The following is a 16,301-nucleotide window of genomic DNA, read 5'->3' as shown; positions in this document are numbered from 1 at the left end:
AAAAGAAAAATTGCATTGTTAAGTTGAGCGTGTTCAAAACTTCCCTCCCTCTCTATCCTCTGTCGGTAGTTAATGTCGTGGTTAATCATGTGGTGCTTGTCTCTCTGTTGGCTGTACAGAAAATGTGGTGATGCTTTAACTCATGGGACTTCTGCAGGCAGCAGCTCCTAGACAGGTTTTTCCTGGCTGACATCAGACCAAGGGCTGCTTGCACTAAGTGAACAAGTGTTGCAAGAAACCAGTGCTTCAGACCCCTGGAGTTTGTAACAGGCACACGGCCTGGGGCCTCCTGCCGCTGCTGTTCTTCAGGCCTTGGTTACAACATCTAAGAGCTGGTGTGTGTCAGCTGCAGAGCTGGTACCATGTACAATCATTGCTTCTCACAGGGACTGGTCTGCACGGAGTTCGCCAGTCCTGGGACCCCATCCCAAAACGCAGTGCTTCACCTTTGGAAATTGCCCAGTGCCTATGGGGTAGGTGCTGTAGAATCCCAGAATGCACTGGGGTTAGAAGTCCAGTGTACAGACATGGCCCCCCCCCCCCCCCCACACACACACACACTTACGCAATCATTCCGTTCCGGAAAGCCTTGCGTAACTCGAATGTTGCATAAGTCGGAAACGTATACCCGTTCGTTACGCAAAATTTCCGCAACTCAAAAATCCTATTTCTGGCTTTTCCGTAAGTGCGAATTGGCGTAAGTCGGGTTGTGCGTAACCGGGGAGCGTCTGTATGCACTACAAAAGGCTCTTTCCATGTCTCTGGGTGGGGGACACAGGGATGAATGAGGTGCAGCCATTGCATGAGGCGAGGTCCCTGCAGTGCTCTCCTGGGTTAGCAGAGATGCAGGCCAAAGAGTGGGGCTTATTGCCCACTTTCCACATCCCCTGCGCCCTCCCTGGGAGCCATGCACTGGGAGTGGGGTCCGGCGCAGTGGGCCTGATCCAGTTCCCATTGGAGCTGCCAGTAAAGAGAGCAGAGTGATGTGTATCAGAGCCCTGCGTCCCGAGGAGCGTCGTTCTCTATGGGTACGTCTGCACTGCAAGTAGACCCCCCCGGCTGGCCTGGGCCAGCTGACCCGGCCTAAGGGGCCGTGTAACTGCAGTGTAGACATTTGGACTGGAGCCGGAGCCGTAGGACCCTGCGAGGTGGGAGGGTCCCAGAGCTCGGGCTGCAGCCCAGGCCTGAAAGTCCACACCACACTTAAACAGCCCCTTGGCCCGAGCCCCGCGAGCCCAAGGCAGCTGGTACGGGCCAGCCACAGGGGTCTCATTGCAGGGCAGACAGACCCTTTGTGCCTCTGGAGCTCCTCAAGCCCACAGCTGACTCTGTTCCTGCATATTCCTTCAGCTTCCTTCTCCAGCAGCCCGCTCCTGTGAATTCCCAGTGGGCTGGTTTGTCGTGACATTGGCTCTCCTGGGACTGACTGCCTTCCCTTTTGCAGTATTACCACCTTGCTCCTTCATTTGGGTTAGAGCTGTATTGGCCGTGTCCCTAGCAGGGCGTTGCTATTGCCCCTTTCCATTCAGTGGATAGGTTCGCTTCCCACTCACAGACGTGTCTGATCTAGGCCTTGCCTCTGCACCTCTTCCCTTCTTCCAAGAACACCAAGCTCCATGTCCCTTGTTCCCCATGTAACTTATGCCAGGTGTTTGCTCCCCCGGCCCCCCTTGGCAGGAAGTCATTCTGGCGCTGTTTCCTACTTTCTGGATTTTCTTCTCCCAAGTTTCGGAACCCATCTCCGATGTGAGAAACCCCTACGTCCATGACAAGGGTTTCTGGCAGTCCTTACGCATGTGTCTGTCCCCCTCCCGGCCATGCTGCCTGTGATGTGAAAAGGGGAGCTCTGTGTGTCAGAAGCAGAAAGAATTGTCCGGATGAAGTGGAATTCCCATAATGAGTCTGGCAAAAGAAGCATGCTGGTGTTGTAGGGAACGTCACGCGGCCCCTTCGCAGTCCAACTTTGTGTGGGGGTGAGTGAGAACACATGAATTCCGAATCCTCCATACTATAAATACTACACATGTGACTGCAGAGGGCCCCGCCCTGCCGAGCTGTGTCTGTGTTGAGGGGTGTGTTGAAGGAATGATCATCCTCACGGGGACAGAACAGTCCCTTTTGGACTGGACTCTGTTCCTTGGCGTGTCTCTGCTCCCCACTCTCCTCCAGCACTGGTGACCTGGCATCTTGTGACTGAAGAATCTGTAAGCTGTGATGGGAAGACGGCAACTTCAGCTCTGCCTTACAAAATCCAAATTGTTAAGAACGATGCAGAAAAGCAAGAAGAGTTCAAGAAGTAGTTCTGTTCTACATCTGGAGAGAAGCAGGATGCTGTACTCAGGTCCCATGAGGATGATGAAGTGTTTTCCAACCCATTAGTGACTTAGGAGGGTGATAAGTGACAACTGCTAGCAATGAACATTGTTTAATCAGCAGGATAACTTGCACCCAAGAGTCATAGATTCATAGATTATAGGACTGGAAGGGACCTCGAGAGGTCATCGAGTCCAGTCCCCTGCCCGCATGGCAGGACCAAATACTGTCTAGACCATCCCTGATAGACATTTATCTAACCTACTCTTAAATATCTCCAGAGACGGAGATTCCACAACCTCCCTAGGCAATTTGTTCCAGTGTTTAACCACCCTGACAGTTAGGAACTTTTTCCTAATGTCCAACCTAGACCTCCCTTGCTGCAGTTTAAACCCATTGTTTCTGGTTCTATCCTTAGAGGCTAAGGTGAATAAGTTCTCTCCCTCCTCCTTATGACACCCTTTTAGATACCTGAAAACTGCTATCATGTCCCCTCTCAGTCTTCTCTTTTCCAAACTAAACAAACCCAATTCTTTCAGCCTTCCTTCATAGGTCATGTTCTCAAGACCTTAATCATTCTTGTTGCTCTTCTTTGGACCCTTTCCAATTTCTCCACATCTTTTTTAAAATGCGGCGCCCAGAACTGGACACAATACTCCAGCTGAGGCCTAACCAGAGCAGAGTAGAGCGGAAGAATGACTTCTCGTGTCTTGCTCACAACACACCTGTTAATACATCCCAGAATCATGTTTGCTTTTTTTGCAACAGCATCACACTGTTGACTCATATTTAGCTTGTGGTCCACTATAACCCCTAGATCCCTTTCTGCCGTACTCCTTCCTAGACAGTCTCTTCCCATTCTGTATGTGTGAAATTGATTTTTCCTTCCTAAGTGGAGCACTTTGCATTTGTCTTTGTTAAACTTCATCCTGTTTAACTCAGACCATTTCTCCAATTTGTCCAGCTCATTTTGAATTATGACCCTGTCCTCCAAAGTAGTTGCAATCCCTCCCAGTTTGGTATCATCCGCAAACTTAATAAGCGTACTTTCTATGCCAATATCTAAGTCGTTGATGAAGATATTGAACAGAGACGGTCCCAAAACAGACCCCTGCGGTACCCCACTCGTTATGCCTTTCCAGCAGGATTGGGAACCATTAATAACAACTCTCTGAGTACGGTTATCCAGCCAGTTATGCACCCACCTTATAGTAGCCCCATCTAAATTGTATTTGCCTAGTTTATCGATAAGAATATCATGCGAGACCGTATCAAATGCCTTACTAAAGTCTAGGTATACCACATCCACCGCTTCACCCTTATCCACAAGGCTCGTTATCCTATCAAAGAAAGCTATCAGATTGGTTTGACATGATTTGTTCTTCACAAATCCATGCTGGCTGTTCCCTATCACCTTACCACCTTCCAAGTGTTTGCAGATGATTTCCTTAATTACTTGCTCCATTATCTTCCCTGGCACAGAAGTTAAACTAACTGGTCTGTAGTTTCCTGGGTTGTTTTTATTTCCCTTTTTATAGATGAGCACTATATTTGCCCTTTTCCAGTCTTCTGGAATCTCTCCCGTCTCCCATGACTTTCCAAAGATAATAGCTAGAGGCTCAGATACCTCCTCTATTAGCTCCTTGAGTATTCTAGGATGCATTTCATCAGGCCCGGGTGACTTGCAGGCATCTAACTTTTCTAAGTGATTTTTAACTTGTTCTTTTTTTATTTTATCCGCTAAACCTACCCCCTTCCCATTAGTATTCACTATGTTAGGCATTCCTTCAGACTTCTCGGTGAAGACCGAAACAAAGAAGTCATTAAGCATCTCTGCCATTTCCAAGTTTCCTGTTACTGTTTCTCCCTCTTCACTAAGCAGTGGGCCTACCCTGTCTTCGGTCTTCCTCTTGCTTCTAATGTATTGATAAAAAGTCTTCTTGTTTCCTTTTATTCCCGTAGCTAGTTTGAGCTCATTTTGTGCCTTTGCCTTTCTAATCTTGCCCCTGCATTCCTGTGTTGTTTGCCTATATTCATCCTTTGTAATCTGTCCCAGTTTCCATTTTTTATATGACTCCTTTTTATTTTTTAGATCGTGCAAGATCTCGTGGTTAAGCCAAGGTGGTCTTTTGCCACATTTTCTATCTTTCCTAACCAGCGGAATAGCTTGCTTTTGGGCCCTTAATAGTGTCCCTTTGAAAAACTGCCAACTCTCCTCAGTTGTTTTTCCCCTCAGTCTAGATTCTCATGGGACCTTACCTATCAGCTCTCTGAGCTTCCCAAAATCTGCCTTCCTGAAATCCATTGTCTCTATTTTGCTGTTCTCCCTTCTACCCTTCCTTAGAATTGCAAACTCTATGATTTCATGATCACTTTCACCCAAGCTGCCTTCTACTTTCACATTCTCAAGGAGCTGGCTAAGGAGATCTCTGGCCAGGGAGTAGCAGGAAAGTTACAGGAGACAGGAAGAGTACTAACGTGCCAGTATTCAAAACGGACAACGGGATGAGCTGGGTAATTGATGTCAGGCTAACTGGCCTCTAATCCTGGGCAGAATAATGGAACAGCTGATACGGGAGTTAATCAATAAAGAATGAAAGGTAGGAATATAATTAATGCCAGTCAACAAGGTTTTATGGAAAACAGACCTTGTCAAACAAACCTGCTCTCATTGCTGGATGTGATTACAAAGTTGGTTGATGAAGGTAACTGTGTAGGGGTAATAGATTTAAGAGGTTTGTAAGGCCTTTGACTGAGTACCACATGACGTGACATTCTGCTTAAAAAGGAAGCACGATACAACATCAATAAGGGACACACTACATGGATTAAGAGCTGGCTAGCTGAGAGGTTTCAAGAAGTAATTGTCAATGGGGAATCATCAAATGGAGCTGTTTCTACTGGACTCCACCGGGGTTGGTTCTAGGCCTGATGCTGTTCAACACTGTCATCAGTGATCTGGAAGAAAAACTAAAGTCCCTGCCTGTAAAATCCGGGGATGGCAAAGCTTGGCGGAGCGCTAAATAAGGATGAGGACAGGGCAGTCATACAGCGCGATCCGGATCGCTTGGCAAGCTGGGCCCATTCAAACCAATGTGTTTATTGTCAAATGCAAAGTTATACATCTAGGCTCACGGGAGGCAGGCCTGACCTACAGACTGGGGGGCTGTATTCTGGGAAGCAATGACTCTGCGCGGGATCTAGGGGTCACAGTGGACAAAACTCAACATGAGCTCCCAGTGCAACGCTTGTCAAAAAAGGGTTAAAAAAAAAGCACTAGAGAAGTTCACAGGGGATAGGTCCATCAATGGCTATTAGCCAGGACAGACAGGGATGGTGTCCCCAGCCTCTGTTTGCCAGAAGCTGGGAATGGACGACGGGATGGATTACTTGATTCCCTGTTCTGTTCATTCCCTCTGGGGCGCCTGGCATTGGCCACTGTCGGCAGACAGGACACTGGGCTGGATGGACATTTGGTCTGACCCAGTGTGGCCGTTCTGATGTGATCCTTGGATCATAGAATCCTAGAATATCAGGGTTGGAAGGGACCTCAGGAGGTATCTAGTCCAACCCCCTGCTCAAAGCAGGACCAATCCCCAACTAAATCATCCCAGCCAGGGCTTTGTCAAGCCGGGCCTTAAAAACCTCCAAGGAAGGAGATTCCACCACCTCCCTAGGTAATGCATTCCAGTGCTTCACCACCCTCCCAGTGAAATAGTGTTTCCTAATATCCAAACTAGACCTCCCCTACTGCAACTTGAGACCATTACTCCTTGTTCTGTCATCTGCCACCATTGAGAACAGCCGAGCTCCATCCTCTTTGGAACCCCCCTTCACGTAGTTGAAAGCAGCTATCAAATCCCCCCTCACTCTTCTGTTCTGCAGACTAAACAATCCCAGTTCCCTCAGCCCCTCCTCATAGATGCATGAACAGGGAATTTGTGAGCAGCAGGGGGGTGATTTTGTGTACGGTATTGGTGAGACTAATACTGAAATCCTGCATCGGGTTCTGGGGTCCATTTTATAAAGAATGTTGAAAAATAGGAGAGGGGACAAACGAGCCCCAAGAATGAGTTGAGGGGTAGAGAAAATGCCTGACAGTGAGAGACTTACAGCTGGATCTGTTTAGCTTCTCCACGAGGTGGTTGAGAAGTGGCCGCATTCCAGTGTCTGAGTCTCTTCAGGTACCAACGGGCTCTTTTCTCTGATGGAGAGAGGCCTAACGAATAGCTGCAATCCTAGAGGTGAAACCCGGGAAACGAGGCAGGCATGTCTGTGCCGTGTTGTTCACAGGGTATTAGAGACAAGGCGGGTGAGCTCATCTCTTTTATTGGACCCACTTTTGTTTTTGTGAGAGCAGCTTAAGAGCGCTGTGCAGCGTCTCTCACCGACAGAAGTGGGTCCAATCAAAGAGCTGACCTCACCCACACGTCTCACGTACATTTCTGACAGGGAGGGGGACGAACCACTGGAGCAGACTCCCAAGAGAAGTGGTGGATTTGCCATCTCTTGACGTCGTCCCACCCAGCCTGGCTGCCTGTCCGGACAGTGCTGTACCAGACACAAGTTACTGGGTCATACGGGGTAACAGTGGAATTCCCTGGCCTGGGATCGACAGGAGGCCAGACTAGATCAGCGGTTCTCAAAGTGTGGGGCGGGACCGTCACCAGGGCCAGCGTTAGACTTGCTGGGGCCTGGGGCTGAAGACAAAACCGGAGGACTTGAACCTGGGGTGGCAGGGCTCTGCCCCCCACCCCCCCCACACACACACACGCACACCTCACACAGGGCAGCGGTGTTCGGGCTCTGCCCCCCCCCCCTACACACACACGCACACACACACAGGGCAGCGGTGCTCGGGCTCTGGCCCCCTCCGGCCGGGGTCACGTAGTACTTTTTGTTGTCAGAAGGGGGTCGTGGTGCTATAAAGTTTGAGACCTGCTGGACTAGATGATCGAATGGTCCCTTTTGGCCTTAAACTCTGAATGTCCCAGGCCTCGTATCTCTAGTGACACTTCACAGGGGCCCCATGAACGTGTGGATCATGTTTCTTCTGGGCACTGCGGCGGGAAGCCATTATTGGGGGGAAACCTTTTCTCTGTTCTTCCGGAGTGTTTCGCCTGGTGCTTTGGGTGAAATTCAGCCGTGTGCAGAGGTGCTGGCGCGGGCCTGCTGTGGCTTTGTAGCAGCTCCCCTTCGGGTCCCCAGCAGGGCAGCAGAAAAGCCTCCAATCCTGATTGTTTAAAAAAAAGATTCAAGACATTGTCAGGAGAGCCAGGGCCAAATTCCCAGCTGGCTCCATTGCCGTCCGTGGCCCCCGTGTCTCTTTACAGCAGACGAAGCTCTGGCCTCCTGGTTACAAGGGTATTGTATGTAAAGCTGCAGTGGACAGGGTCCCTCATGTCTCCTGTGCGGATCAGTACGTCAGATACACTCTGGGAAAGGAGATTCCCTCACAATGGGACCATCTAGCCCCCCGTGGTTTCCAGCGCAAGGCACCCTGGCAGCTCCTTGCTCCATGCATGTGTCTGTCAGAGAGACGGCTCCTCCGGTTCCCAACATTGCTTCTGAGCCGGCGGAAGAGTCGATGGGCTGGCCACGGGGCCACCAGCCCCAGCTCGTGGTGCACAAAGGACTTCAGGACCAAGCCATGCAGCCTGGCCACGGGGATGAGGATGGAACAATCTCTGCGGTTCATGTCTCTCGGCTGAAAAGTGCCCATGGACTGCGCTTTGGCCAGCCCTAGCTTTCACGCTGCGTCTCCAGCGAGGTCCTTCCTCAGCCCTGCCCTGGCTGGGAAGCGGGGCGGTGACTGGCCGCTAGCTGATTGCAGTGGGGTGAACAGGGGCAGAGCAGAATAGAGCATTAGCTCATTCACCGCTCCCTTTGAGGGGGCAACTGATGCAGTTCCCTTCTGAGTGAGTGGGGAGTCTTGTTAACTCCTCCCCTGCCCGGCTCCAGGATCTCCGGTGCTCCCTTTACCCAGCAGGGCCAGTGGAAGTGCTGGCGTGGGACCCTGGCACGTGGGGGGGACACGGTCAGGAGGGGCCTCGCAGGCCGACTCGAGACCTGTTCATGTTTGTGCTGATGCCAGGAGGGTTTCAGTGTGACAAGCCTTTTCTCCCGGCCGTGTTGGGGTCCCCCCTGGCAGGCAGGTGAGGGGGTGTCTGTGCGTTAGGGCAGAGGCATTTTCCCAGGAAGCTGCCGGCTCTGTTTCCTTGTGGTGGAGGTGGCGGCAGCCAGGAAGGATGAGCCAGTGGTTAAAGCACCAACCTAGGACTTGGGAGACAGTTCCCCAGACTCCCCGTGTGCCCCCGCCCCAGGGGGTAATAGCGCTGCCCCCTGGCGGGGGAGGATACACACATTGCGCACTGTGAGGTGCTCGGGGACAACGGGGTGGGGCCAGGTGAGTGCTCAGACAGGCAGCTCTGCTCTCAGGGCTTGGACCCAGATCCCAGTGCTCCCCCACCCCCAGGTTCTGTGCTTCGTCAGGGAAAAGCACCAGCACCGTCAGCCATCCGTGTGCTGACCCAGCCAGGCCAGGACCTCCCCCAGGCTCCCTCCCAGCACACGGGCCCCTGACCTGCGTCCACCAGCGAAATCCAACCACCGCCCGTTGATCGTCCCGTAATGGGGAGGAGCTGCTTGGGACAGTCGGTTTGAGCATTGGCCTGCTAAACCCAAGGTTGTGAGTTCAATCCTTGAGGGGGCCACTTGGGAATCTGGGGCAAAATCAGTACTTGGTCCTGCTAGTGAAGGCAGGGGGCTGGACTCGATGACCTTTCAAGGTCCCTTCCAGTTCTAGGAGATGGGATAACAGTCCTGCCTGGGCTGCTGGTGACGACTTGTGCTGATTCTCTGGCTAGCACGTGTCAGCACGGGGCCGGCTGAAGCCCCCAACCCGAGACAAGTGATACCCGGCGAGGGACAGCAGCGAACGCTCTCCGATGCGCTTGCAGCCCTAGGCCCGAGCCAGCCGGTCTCAGCGATATTGGCAGAAATGCCAGCAGGGGCCCGGCCCTCGCGCTGCCGTGGGAGAGCCCGACTGCCCACGGAGCCAGGAGGGAAAGGTCTACGTGCAGCGAAGGGCTCCTGGACGTGCTGGGTGCCCCGATAACGATCAGACTAATGGTGTGTGACACACGGGGCCGGCCTGCCATGATCTCATCCCGGCTAATGAGGTCAGCGTCTGGCCGGAGTCCAGCGCAACCGCTGGAAACTTCCCCCTCTGTGATTTATCACATCCCAGAGCAACGTCTGCGTTTCTCCGCCGCTCACCCCCGGGAGCCCATCGGTAACTGGATCTGCCACGGCCAGGAATGCCAAGGGGGGGCTGGCTGATGAGGTGCAGCCGATAGGGGGAGCGAGGGGTCCCCGGGGCAGTGAGCTGGGGCTGAGACTCCAGCGTCTCACCCGAGGTTGCTACGGTGATGAGGGGGTTCCCAGGAGAGCTGGCAGCTCCCCAAGTCTGACACTGGAGAACTTAATGTCCCATAAAGCGGCTCTGCAGGCATTTGAAATCTGGAAACTCGACTCTGTGGTTAACGTCGGTCAGGAGAAAACAACGGACAGCCCCTGCCAGGGCCGGGTTCATAACCGTTCTGGGCTAGCGCCAGGAAGCTCTCGAGTGACCAGACAGCAAGTGTGAAAGATCGGGACGGGGGTGGGGGGTAATAGACAAAGCCCCAACTATCAGGACTGTCTGTCCCTGTAAAATCGGGACATCTGGTCACCCTAGGAAGCTCCTAGGAGATAGAAACTGTCTGAGTGGCAAACACAGCCTGCAGGCGCCGATCTCGCGTCCAAAGGGAAACGCGGGGAGCGCGGTGTGCCCAGCCCCACGGGTGAGCCCAGCTCTTTACAGGCTGTGGGGTCAGCAGCGCCTGGCGCGTGCCCCACAGCTCAGTCTGGGAACCCTATGCTGAGCTTGGGGAAAGGAGCAGACAGTGGCTCTGTCCCTGAGTGCCGCAGCGAGTCCGTAGCCACACCGGGACTGACTGTGCCGCTCTGTGCCGTCGGGTGAGCCCAGCCGGCCCCACGGCTCGGGCTGGTCATGTGAAAAGAGCCCAGTGGGTAAGACTGGCTCCCGCAGTGACCTTCGCTCTGCCCCCCGCCGCAGGTGTACTCACTGGGCACTGTCCGCAGCGCACACTGCAGGTCCCCCGGGCAGCAAGCACACGCCAGCGCTGGAGTGGGGGGTGGCCTGCCCGGGGCCTGGAGCTACGACCCCCCCAGCCAGGCCTCGGCCCTCTTCTCCTCCAACTGCCAACGGGCTGCTCCGACCAAGCCTGCGCCCCACCTGGCCCCCCGCGCAGCACAGGGCTGCCGGACTCTGTTACAGACCCCATGCCCCCGCCCGCTCAGACCCCTGGCTTTCGGCTGCCCCCTCCCGCTCTGCTCCAATGTCTGCCTAGACTGGGAGGTGGGGGGTCATAGCACTGTAGAAATGGGGGGCTGGAAGGGCCCTTGAGAGGTTGTCAAATCCAGCCCCCTCCCTCCTTGGCACTCTTGGTGAACACGCCTTGACAGATCCAAGCCTGGACCAGCCCGGACAGTGGGTTGGCTAAACCTGGTCTTAAAAACCGCCAATGAGGGGGACCCCACCGCCTCCCTGAATGCCTGGTCTGGAGCTCAGCTCCCTTCGCGTTAAAACGTTTCTCCCCTTGCGGCAGGTTCAGCCCGTTACTTCCTGTCCTGCCGTCAGCGGCCCCGGAGAACCGCTGATCCCCACCAGCCCTGGCCCCGCCAAAGCCGGTCTCAGCTCCCCGCTCCGGCTGCTTTTCTCCAGACTAAACGGGCCCAGGTTTTAACCCTTCCTCGCAGGGCGGGTTCTCCAAACCTTTGACCGTTTTGTTGATCTCTTTTGGCCTCTCCCATTTGTCCCCATCTTTCCACATGGGCTGAACATAAGAACGGCCAGGCTGGGTCAGAGCAAAGGTCCATCCAGCCCAGTTCCTGTCTGCCGACAGTGGCCAATGCCAGGTGCCCCAGAGGGATGAGCAGAACAGGGAATCATCACGTGACCTAACACATTTTGGCCTCTGCCAATCAGTAACGATGGACATGCCAGTGCTCCTGTCACCCACTGTGCCCAGTGCGGGGGAGGGGGGCAGTACTGCCCGGGGGGGGGGGGTCCTTCCTCCTGTCTCCCGGCCGGCGGCAGTGCCCAGCCCCAAGACACACAGAGAGTTGCTGAAGGTTTTTATTGGCAGGGTAAGCAGTGGCAGGAATACAGGGGACAGCGGCGCTGGGAGCTCTCACGGGGTCAGCAGCAAAGCGGCGAGAGCTGTTAGCTCCAGCCTGGGGGTCCACTCGGCTGGGGGGCAGCGGCAAAGCCGGTGCATCTCCTGCAGGCTGTCATGGGCCAGGCCAGCGCCCAGCTGAGCCCAGAAACCCCGGCCCCTAAGGCAGACACCAAGGTCTCCTGCCCCTCGCCAAGCAGATGTAGGAGGTGCCCCTTCTCCACGAGGGCCAGAGAGCAGTAGGACAGTTCCAGGTCTGCCCGGGGCACTAGATGAGGCCCCTGGCCAGTGCCCGGCTCTGTGATAACGCCATGCACCCAGCTTCCCGCCAGGGGCCCTGGCCGGACCCATGCTGGGAAGACACTTGCTGGGGCTCATGGGCACCTTCGGCAGAGGGGCAACCCCTGGAGCCCCTGGGATTCCTGCTGGGAGAGGCTGGGATGTGGGACTGCGGAGGCTGGGTGCTCCGGCAGAGCCAGCACCTCCCCTGGGAGAGTCGGGGGCTGGAGCAGCCGAGCTGCCTGGAGCCTGCGCTCCCGCCCTGCCCGCTGCAGCAGTGAGGCCTTGGCCAAGGTGCCACCCCGCCGGGACCCCGGGGCTCTGGGGGAGGCGTTGTGGGGCTGGGGCGGGGGATGTCGGCTGCTCAGCCAGGCGGCCTAGAAGCAGCTCTCGGAGAGCGGGAGGCTGGGCCAATGGGGGGTCTCGGGCCCGTCTCCCAGCTGGAGGGGCTGGGTCGGATCCCCCGCGGGGGTCGCTCCGTGCGGCTTGCTGGTTTGCCCCAGCCGAGGGGCCGCACCGTGGGGAGTGGGGGGCAGGGACTTGCGAACCGCAGGACTCCCGAAGGCTCCCGGCTGCAGGACAGGGGGGCAGGTGCAGAGCGAGACCCGGGCGGTGCCAGGGACGGGGAGCGACAAGGTTTGGCGGAAGGCAGGAAGCTGCTGTCCATGGGGGCTCCGTGGCAGCTCCGGCGTGGGACCCTGCCCCTCACATCCCTGGGGAGACACAAGCCCGGGTGACCCGTCAGCGCCAGGCCCGGCCCGCGGCTGCCAGCCCAGCCCAGCCCAACCCCGCTTTACAGCCTTGCTCCGCTGCCCCCTGCTGGTGCCCGCAGGACATGCGACCTGCTGCTCCCGCCACGGTCCCGTCACATGACACAGGCAGCGCCACGTCGCCCCCTAGTCCCGCAGCAGCCAAGTCGGCTGCGTCTCCCCCAGCATCCCCCCCAGAGCGGGCTGCCCCAGGGGCAGGGGATGGGTTCCCCCCGCCCCCCAGGTGCTGAGCAAACTCTGCCCTGGCTGCAGGCTCCGGTGCAATCCGGGGGGCGGGGGAAATGGCAGCACAAGCTCGGCGATCCCCAGGACAGGGGGCACTGGCCGTGCCCAGGGCCGGTGCAAGGATATTTTGCGTCTTAGGCAAAACTTCCACCTTGCGACCCCCCACCCCCGGTGTCCAGCCCCCACCTTCCTATAGCCAAGTTCCCCCCAGGGGCCCAGATGTTCACAAAGTGCAGGGGGCACCGGGGGGGCTGCAAAGAGGGGGGTTGTATGGGGGCTCTTCCAGGGGTGAAGGTGGCAGAGAGGGGGTGCATGGGATTGTTGCAGGGGGTGGAGTTGGGCAAGAGGTGGAGGGGGCGTAGTGGCAGGGAAGAGATTGCACAGAGGCAAAAGGGGCTCATTGCAGGGGGTACAGTGGCAGGGAGGGAGTGGCACGAGGGAGAAGTGGGCAGGAGGGGGTTGTTGCAAGGGGCTGGCAGGTGGGGGGGCGTCTGTGCCCGGGGTTGTTGCAGGGGTGAAGGAGGCAGGGAGGGATTTGCACAAGGGAGGAATGGGCAGAAGGGAGATGGCAGGTGGGGGGGGTCCCAAGGTTGATGCAGGGGTGAAGGTGACCGTGGCTGGCTGGGAGGGGGGTGTTGCTGGGTGGAGGTTGGCCAGAGGTAAAAGTGGCAGGACGGGGTGGGTTGTTGGGGCGGGGGGCGCACAGGGGAGAAGGTAGCTGGTCAGTGGGTGTTGGAGGGGTGCCCGGGTTGCTCCCACATACCCCATTCCCCAGGCCAGGGACTGGACCTGCCCACCCCCCGGTGCTCCGCGGGCCCGTGCGGCTCCCTGCGGCCCGGCTAGGTACCTTGCAGGCGGAGTAGACACCCAGCGTCTCCGCCCGAAGAGCAGAGCGCAGCTGCGCCTTCTTCCCCGCGCCGCGGGCCGAGCCGGGCTCCCCGCTGCCCCCGGGGCTCTCAGCGGCGGCACAGGCAGTCCCCTCCCCCCGCGCCCGAACCTGCCACCGCCACCGCTGAGAGCCCCGGGGGCGGCGGGGAGCCCGGCTCGGCCCGCGGCGCGGGGAAGAAGGCGCAGCTGCTAGCGCTAGACTCTCCCCTTCCCCGCTCCGCCGCCGGCTGCTCCCCCGGGGAGAGGGACTGGCCGCGCCGCGGGCGGCCCCTCTGGAGCCGGGAGACGGGGAGCAGCTGCAGCCTTCTGCTCCGCTGTTTAAAAGAAATGTTTGGGGCACCGCTTTTTGGCACCCCCAACCACTTGGCACCCAAGGCGGCCGCCTAGTCCGCCTAGTGGTTGCACCGGCCCTGGCCGTGCCGTAGCACGGGCTGCAGCGTCTGCCCCGGCCGCTGCTCAGAAACCCTTGGCTTCGGGCTCACGAGCGAGTGCAGGGCCTGGCCAGGGGGTTCACCCCCCCTTCTCCTGGTACCTTGAGATGCCAGGGCCTCCTCCGAGTCAGTGTTGTGGTCCACACCTGGAAACGATGGGAAAGGCCCAGGGTTAGCGCAGGCCTCGGGGGCCGTGCCAACACCGCCCGGAGCACGTGCCACAAGTGCCCTGACCCGAGCCAGGCGGGCCGGAGCCAGCAGCCTGGGGCGCTCGCTCAGGACTGACAGGATCCCTCCCCTCTCCCCAGGGCTCCCCTGACGGGACCAGGGTCCCCCCTCCTTGCCCCTTGGGATTCCCCCTGCCGGGGCCCGGCTGTCTCCTACTCTCCTGGATGCTGGAGCCCAGCCCGCGCGCCCAGCCCCAGGGACCTGCCCGGAGCAGCTCAGGGGCCACTCAGCGATTTGTGACGGAGCGTGTGGGGGGGAGCGTCTGGCCGTGGGGCGGGCTCTGCACAGCGGCTCAGACAGGCCGGGGGGCCTCGTGCGAGGGGCTCTTACTCTCTTGCGACTCGTTGGACTGAGCAGGCACGTCCCCCGCCGGACCTGAAACGGGGGCAGAAAAGCAGCACGTCAGAGCTGGCCTGGTCTGGAGCCCTGGGCCTCCCCCATGCTGAGCCCGAAGCCCAGCCCCCGCCTCCCGTGCTGGGAGGGAATCAGGGTGTGGGCTTGTGGGGCGCCACCTGCCCTGCCAGCGCTGGCCATCGGGACAGCCCGCCCGGTAGCCCACCCCTGCCGGGCAGTGGCCAGCACCTGATACTTCCCCGTAATGCCCTTGGCCCATTGGGCATCGCCATGGCCAGGGAGCTCCGGGCCACCCCCTAGCAGCCACGGGGGGGGGGGGGGGGAGGGGAGAGGGGGGCGTTACCGCTTTGGGCGTCCCCAGCCAGGGGGTCCAGGTTAAAGGTGCCGCTGTTGAGGGCGTCGAGGCCGGCCGAGTCCCCGTCCAGGCCGCCCGGGTGCGTGTCGTCGGTGAGTGACCGCTCGGCTCCCCCGAGGCTCACCGGGGTCACCCCTGCGAGGGCGGAGAGGTGAGAGCAGCGCTCGGCGGGCAGGGGAACGGGGCAAACCCAGAGGAAGCTCCCCGGGGAACATCTGTCACGGTGAGGGGAGGGGATGGGGATGGAGACTGGAGGTCACCCCCATGGCTGGGACCTACCTGTCACCAGTGACACAGTCTCTATGGAGCCCCGGGGCACCCAGACCCGCAGCTTCTGCCCAGGGGGGACAGAGGTCGGGGCTGCGGGTCGGGACTGAGGGGCGCCGGCAGAGCTGTGAGGAGCCCAGGACTGGGACCACAGGGGTTGCGGGTTGGGACTGGGGGCACTGGCAGAGCTGGGCGGGAGGAGGGGAGCTCGGGCTGGGACCACAGGGGGCTGCGGGTTGGGACTGGGGGCACTGGCAGAGCTGGGCGGGAGGAGGGGAGCTCGGGCTGGGACCACAGGGGGCTGCGGGTTGGGACTGGGGGCACTGGCGGAGCTGGGGGGGAGGAGGGGAGCTCGGGCTGGGACCACAGGGGGTTGCAGGTTGGGACTGGGGGCACCGGCAGAGCTGCGGGGGAGAAGAGGAGCTCGGGGTTGGGACAGCAGGGGGCTGCGGATCGGGACTGAGGGGCACCAGCAGAGCTGGGGGGAACACAGGGGGCTGTGGGTCACAAGGGCAAAGCCTGCAACGAGATGGGCATTTTCCCCATTTCGGGGCTTGGGGACGCTGAGGCCGGCAGGGTTCCCACCTCGATTCCTGAGGGTGGACGTGTGAAGACAGACAAGCCCCTGATGTTCAGAGGGGCCAAGCCCAGAACCCCCCATCACAGTCCCCAGCCCCCCGATGCTGGGGGTAGGAGCTTGGCTTCAGTCACCCACATTTAATCTTTTCGGTTTAAATTACATGCCCATGAACCAGTGGCAGAGCTGAGAAAAGACCCCTGGTGTCCTGACCCCCAGCCCCACCCCTGCTCTGACCCCAGCCCCGCCCCTGCTCTGACCCCAGCCCCACTCCCCTCCCGGGGGTAGGAGGAGAACCCAGGCAGAGTCCAGTCCCCGCGTCCCGCCCAGAGCCGGGAACAGAGCACGCGTCTCTGCGTCCCCAGGCCCTAC

Source organism: Chrysemys picta, chromosome 2, assembly GCF_011386835.1.
Source record: "Chrysemys picta bellii isolate R12L10 chromosome 2, ASM1138683v2, whole genome shotgun sequence".
Lineage (NCBI taxonomy): Eukaryota > Metazoa > Chordata > Testudines > Emydidae > Chrysemys > Chrysemys picta.
The sequence above is the reverse complement of the archived record's forward strand: the minus strand, read 5'-3'. Positions refer to the sequence as shown.